Below are 6,865 nucleotides of genomic sequence, written 5' to 3'. Positions count from 1 at the left end.
GCTGACGTCATCAGTGGGCGAGTGCAGCAAGCGCCGGAGGACAGAAGCCTAGGAGGCAAAGAGCCAAGAGAGACTGAGAGACAGCCTGCTGGTGTAAAAAAGATTAATAATGTAAAAACAGTACACACACCATACACACAATACTGTGTAAGTGTAAGGTGCTTTGTGTGTAATCATTACACAGTACACAAAGCAGCTTACACTTACACAAATCACCATACATTCACACAGTGTGAACTACATCAGTCTTATACTATAAGAGACCACTATAAGATGTAGGTCACACTGTTCCCCAGTGTATAATTATCTCCCATATCTCCCACTATTTTCCCATGTTCTGAATGAGGAAACTGCTGAAATCAGTGGTTTCCAGCATTGAATCCACCTCCTATTGATTTCATTGGGAGTGTGGCGGATTTTGTGGAAGAGAGCTCCCGAGAATCTCAGGTTACCACACAATCTGCTGCAGACTCCTTTTGATTTCAATAAGAGGCAGAGAAATGACAGTTTCCGACACATTTCTTCCTCTCCTATTCAAGTCAATGGGAGGCCACAGCAGATTCCGCTCAAATATAGAGCATGTTGCTTAATTTTTTCCACGCTAGAACTTTTCCTAGAGCAGAAAAATTCCAAAGGTGGAATCCGCCACCCCCAATAGACTTCTATACGAGGCAGATCTTTTACACTGCAGAATCCGCACAGCAGATTCCTCAGTGTGAGGCCTCTTTCAGTCTATTGGGGGTCTATTTTTCTGCTCTAGGAAAAGTTCTAGCGTGGAAAAAATTAAGCAACATGCTCTATATTTGAGCGGAATCTGCTGTGGCCTCCCATTGACTTGAATAAGAGAGGAAGAAATGTGTCAGAACTGCATTTCTGCTGTACAGGGGATCTCTCTTCTGCAGAATCCACGGGTCTCCCAATGAAGTAAATGAGATGTGGATTCCACCGCAGAAACCGCTGCTTTATAGTGTGAAAGAGCCCTGAAAGATACCATGCTGTGCAGAAACTGCAATGTATCCTATGACGTAGTTCACACTGTTCTATATAGAAAACTTGCTACTAATCTGTTTAAAACAGATCCATTAGTTAAGCAGCTATTTACAGAATGGTAGCCCCAATACACTAGGTAAGGAGGTCCATTAGTAATAAATATTTCTCAATATATAATTAAATATTGTTTTTGTGATTAATCACTATGTTTAAATTATGTTTGATTTGTAGCAATGAGAATACATAATGCATATCAGGTATTTACATTCTAAATCATAACTGTAGCAAAATTACAGTTATGAAGTAGCCACCAAAATTATTTTTTTGGTTTGGGGTCACCACAACATGAGGAACTGTATTGCGGGGTCACGGCATTAGAAAGGTTGAGAACCACTGCCTTAGTTGTTCATTGATTGCTTTCTCATATGTGCTTTGACCGTGGGGCTACAGCAGACTGAGTAACCCCTTGTTCGAGCCAGCAACCTGGTGAGCTTTGCTCAAACTAGATGAGCCCCACGCTCAAGCTGGCGACCTTAGGGTCTCAAACCTGGGTCCTCCACATCCTAGTCCGATGCTCTATCCACTGCGCCACTGCCTGGTCAGGAAAAGCATATGTTTTTGAACTGGTATTGGTTAGAACAGTATTGAACAACTAAGGTCTCGCAACAAAAAACTGATGATTGATGCTTCTCATCTCTCTCAGTTCCTGTCTGTTCCCGTCTATCCCTCTCTCTGACTCTCTCTCTGTCCCTGTAAAAAAAAAAAAAAAAAGAATAGTATTCACTCATAAAAATCCATTAAATTGTATTTTATTTTGTTTTGTTAGAAATAAAAAGTTAATATGTTAATACTAAGGAGTTTATTACTATTCAGTGATTATAGATAATAATCTTAATTCAAAACTGATTTATTTAAAGAAGATTATATATATATATATATATATATATATATATATATATATATACACATATATATTCCCCTCAGGGATAACAGAGTCAGCTTCCTTTATTGGGAGTTATGGGTTGGTTGATTTTACTCAAAGTCCACACACTTGACCTTGAAGTCACTTTCTGCCATCAGGTAATTGATGGCTACTATGTTGAGGCAGTTGGGGAATTTGAATGTGTATCCATTTGGCAGCTTGATGGTCAGGTCTGCTTGGTCAAAGGAGATGAACATCTCTGTTTCATTTGTAGGTTGTAAGAGGAAGGCAAACTCTCATTGTCAAGACTTTCAGGCCCCACCATCCTGGTGTTTACACAGAATTGTATTGGTGTCCCCATGCATATTGAAGTGAAGGTTGAAGTGCACGCACACATTGTTGCCATCTTTGCCCAGGTTTAGCACAAAACTCAGTGTTGAGTGCCACTTCAACCCACATTCAGAGGCACTCTCCAGGTTTGAGATTCAGGTTTCCAGTAATCGAAACACAAGCCGTGATTGAGGGCAAGAAGATCATCCTGGGACTGTGGCACCAGCTGTCTGAAGCTACCACCCAAGAGATCCAAAGAAAATATTTTATACCTTTACATAATTTCAGTGTTAGAACTATTATATCACTTTAATTAAGTTTTGTTAGGGAATGCTTCATTAAACATTTTGAAAATCTCCATTTGCATGTATGAAATTTTAAAGCATACTTTTATTCTTAACCATTAATTTAACTTTTCTCTGTAATTCAGCATTATTTTGGGATGCATTTTTTATGCATTGACTGAATATTAAATTATTCTCCATAAATATAATTTCTATGAAAGTGTATTTTGGTTTGGTCTTGCATGTCTCCTTTATTCCTTTTTGGAAATATTGACTTTGTTTCTACTCTCACAGTCTATATAAAAAAGGAAGGTCTTTATCTCTGGTACTAACTAAATGTAGGTCACATTTAGCTAAATCAAAACAACAAATTCTCTATCACAGTGATATTTAATTAGTGGAATACCAGCTGACTCAGTTTTAGTAAATTTATATAGAACTAGCTCCTGGTCACCTTGGTTATTTCAGGAATAAACATATTATCCACATTTTTTAGCAAAGTAAGCCATGAAAACTATATGCTAACATACTAAAATAAAAGCTTTCTTGCTTTTCTAGATTGATGCTTAGGAGGATTTAAAATTGAAACAGGACAATAATTGATTTGATGTTAGAGTAAAGCCAAAATAACAGAAACATAAGATAAAAGACTTTGTTTATGATGACAGTGTTTGACAGCCAAATTAAGACAGAACTAATAAGATTACAATTCTTCGATTACCATTTATTCTGACCTATGTTGGCACAGTGAATAAAGCATCGACCTGAAAATGCTGAAGTCACCACTTCAAAATGTTGGGTTGCCTGGTCAAGGCAAGTGTGGGAGGATGCTTCTTGCTCCTCCCCTCCCTTCTCTCTCTCTCTCCTCCTTCACTAAAATGAATAAATTAAAAAAAATAAAAAGAAAAGATTATTATTTAAATATGATAATTTCTCATTTTGCTTAAATCAATTTGTGTTGAATTTTGTAACAAATGAACTTTGTACTTGCCACGGCCATGCAAAGAATAGCATGTCCCAATGCCATAATTGTTTGTTATGACACTTATCCTTGAATGTATTTGAACATATCATGCAAAACTGATAAAAATGTTTACATGAAATATTTTGTCAAACACAAGGGTTGATAAATAAAAACTTTAGAGAATCATTCACATTTAGAATCCCACACTTTTGTTCACTTATTCAACAAGTCTTAAAATCTCCACTATATATATGACACGGCTTCAGGAGTGGTACATGGGATCCATGTGGGGCTGATCTAACCTGACAAGATATAATAGGAAGTGACATAAAGTTGATAAAATTCTTACTTTCATTAAATTTATAATCACACACACACACACACACTCACATCCTATGAATGAATAAATTTGTAATTGTTACTTGTCTAACTCCTTTATTCAATTACCTCACTTTGTCTTCTTCTGCTACCCTAAACACACCCTAAAATCCAATCTCTATGTACTGTTTGGGTATGTCTTTGGTTTGGTTACCTAGAAGCAGAACCTAAAATAAAAATTCTTGTTCAAATGATTTTGAGCAGTAATTTCCAACCTTTTTTACACTTGGAGACTGGTGAGAATAGAAGAATTATTTTAGAGACAATAAGTCAAAAATCACCATAAGCATTAGTGAATTGGACTAAGATTATTGGGTCTATAATCTTCATACAATATCAAGATGGTTAACTCTTTAGCAGACTGACCTGAAATTTCTGATGGACCTGTCTGAGGATTGGTGGTTATAAAACACTGATTTAGAGGGGAACAAATAAAACAGGATAGAACAGGGGAAGAAAATATAAGCAAGAATGACTTCTTAACTAGAGATTAATTAGCCTAAACCACTTGAAAGCTATGAATGAATCACAATTTGTACCACAGACTTATCTTGACAGCAAGAGGGGAAAATGTGTATCCTATGCGTCACTAAACCATTGGCTGAGGAGATCTACCTCCAGCAGGCCTGGTGGGTATATCTTCCAGGGGGAAACATTTGGCAAAGCACAAATGCCAATTTACTGGAAAAAAGAACAGCTGTGAGTTGCTATTAGCCAACATTTACAGCAACCAGAGATGAATACCTTGGCTAAAATAGCTCTAGTAAGCACCATCAGCATCCTCTTTGCCATGTCCATCCAGTTTAATGTGATTGTAGGCCTGCTGTTTCTCCCTGCTTAGGCTGTGCCTGAAAAGTTTCACATTGATCATTTGTTGCTTATATAACACTTTATGCCTTTATGGTCACTATAGTATAAAAACTTGCTTACGAGTGTGTCTACCTTAGTCTGAGAATTAATTAAAGGTAGTAATTAAACCTGATTAATCTTTATTTCCCCAGTGTCCAACACAGGGATGCAATCATGTTATTATGGATTGTACATACGCTATTTTTTTTGTTTGAAGGAGCTGACAAAATATAAAACACAAAGCTGAAATTTTGGATTCATAGACCAATTGGCATAGAATGTTTTCTTTAATGCTGAGCCCATCTGAGTAAGTAAACTATTGGACAGAAGATCTGCAAGTACTTTTAACTCTCTAAACCTCCATTTCTTAACGTATTAAAAAAAACCCCAAAAAACAAAGATAATAAATATTGCTATAGGCCTGATCCCAAAACTAATTGAGATAATATATATAAAGGGGTTAGCACAGCAACTAATAAATAGTAAGTTTTGAACATGTACTAAGAATTATTTAGCTAGTATTACTGATGCTTTTACTGAAAATCATAATTTTTAAATATCAAAATCTTATACTGAAATTTAATGGTTTAGGTATTTGTAAAAAGTCAACAAAAGAAGGGTAGAGTGTCAGTCCTAAACTTGAGATTTTCTGTATATGTGCCTTATTAGTAGATATTCAAATTCATGGCACATCATGCAATATATTATAGATGTTGCTAACTTTCCTGAAGCTGCTGGTATCATATATATATATATATATATATATATATATATATATATATATATATATATCCTCCTTTTGTAGAGGCTAGAATTTATCCTGGATATAGTCAGTTTAACACATTAATGTCATCATGTTATTGGTCCCTAAAGGAGAATTTCATGTCTTGATCTTAAATAGCTCTATCAATTTATAAGAGATATCTAGTAGTGACAGAAAACATGAGAAAGAAAGTATGTCGCATAATAAGGACCCAACTCCTGCAGCTTTCTTAATTAATTCAATTTCTCTAATCAATTATCCCACAAGACTGTGCTCACTATAACAATGATTCACTCTGTCAGAGGATTTGCAAAAGCCATCAGATTGTTCCTGAGATTGTTTTTTGAATGTTGTTGTAATTTTAAAAGTGCTTTTAAGAAATAATGTTTCCTATCATAAATTATTTCAAGAACATTTTAAGATATTGATTAGTACATTTCCTTTCTTCTTAAATCTTTACTAAGAAACACCATTAGAAATTTAAACATTTAATTATAGATAAAAGGATTCTCCTACACTTAGTCTTTTATACTTATTTTCATATACTCTGGTCTTTCTCAATAGCTTCCTTATTTTTCAATAGCTTCTTTTTCATGAAAATTTGGAACATGTAGATTAAATGATTGAGAGATATGTGTAATTCAAGGAATGTGAAGAACTCTAATGTTCTACTTTTATTAAAAGCTATAAATGAATTAAAAAGACTAAAAGTGTCTGATCAAACAACAGTTGTTTATTCTAAAGTATTATAATGTATTTGTGTATGTGTATGTGTGTGTCAATCAGATAGCAAGAATCTGGAGCTTGGAAGAAATGCATGTCTCTGTGTTGGGTTTATTTGTCTTACTCTCCTTCTATTACTACTGTATACAGCATGAAGAGAATTTGGTTCTTAGAAGTCACTCAATGAAAACTTATTGACTGGTTGACATACAGATTGATCTAATACATGTTTTAGTGTAAATAAAAACTAAAAATGTTGACAAACTATTCCATTTTTATTATTTAGTCTACTTGTTAGTCCATTTAGATTTTTAAAATGCGTTGTCTAATACCCTTTTGTATCATGCCAGTATTTGTTTTGGGCCTGTGCAAACTCCAATTTATCATAGCAAAATAAAATTTGTTCTTATATTAATTCATTCATTCTAGTGACAAGTACTTATTGAATACTTATTACTTGCCTGATACTATGCTATATGCTGAGGGAAAGATTCCAAAATTCTAAATATTTACAACAAAAAAGAGGAATATTAAACCATTACCATTTATAATTTGAAAACCGATACAGATTATTCATGTCAACTAACTGACAACTCGCATTACATGATCACATGTGCCACAGAATTAACATCATAATCTTATCTTCAAAATGTAACAAAAAC

The 6,865-nt window shown here is 34.6% G+C and overlaps 1 pseudogene; it reads right to left on the bottom strand.

The window, feature by feature from the left end:
- Positions 1 to 2,022: 2,022 nt before the first annotated feature.
- On the bottom strand, positions 2,023 to 2,449 carry LOC136404164 (galectin-1 pseudogene; annotated as a pseudogene).
- Positions 2,450 to 6,865: the final 4,416 nt, after the last annotated feature.

This window comes from Saccopteryx leptura, chromosome 4 (assembly GCF_036850995.1).
Source record: "Saccopteryx leptura isolate mSacLep1 chromosome 4, mSacLep1_pri_phased_curated, whole genome shotgun sequence".
In the NCBI taxonomy this organism is placed as follows: domain Eukaryota; kingdom Metazoa; phylum Chordata; class Mammalia; order Chiroptera; family Emballonuridae; genus Saccopteryx; species Saccopteryx leptura.
Note: the sequence above shows the minus strand (reverse complement) of the source record. Positions and strands in the feature narration are given on the sequence as shown.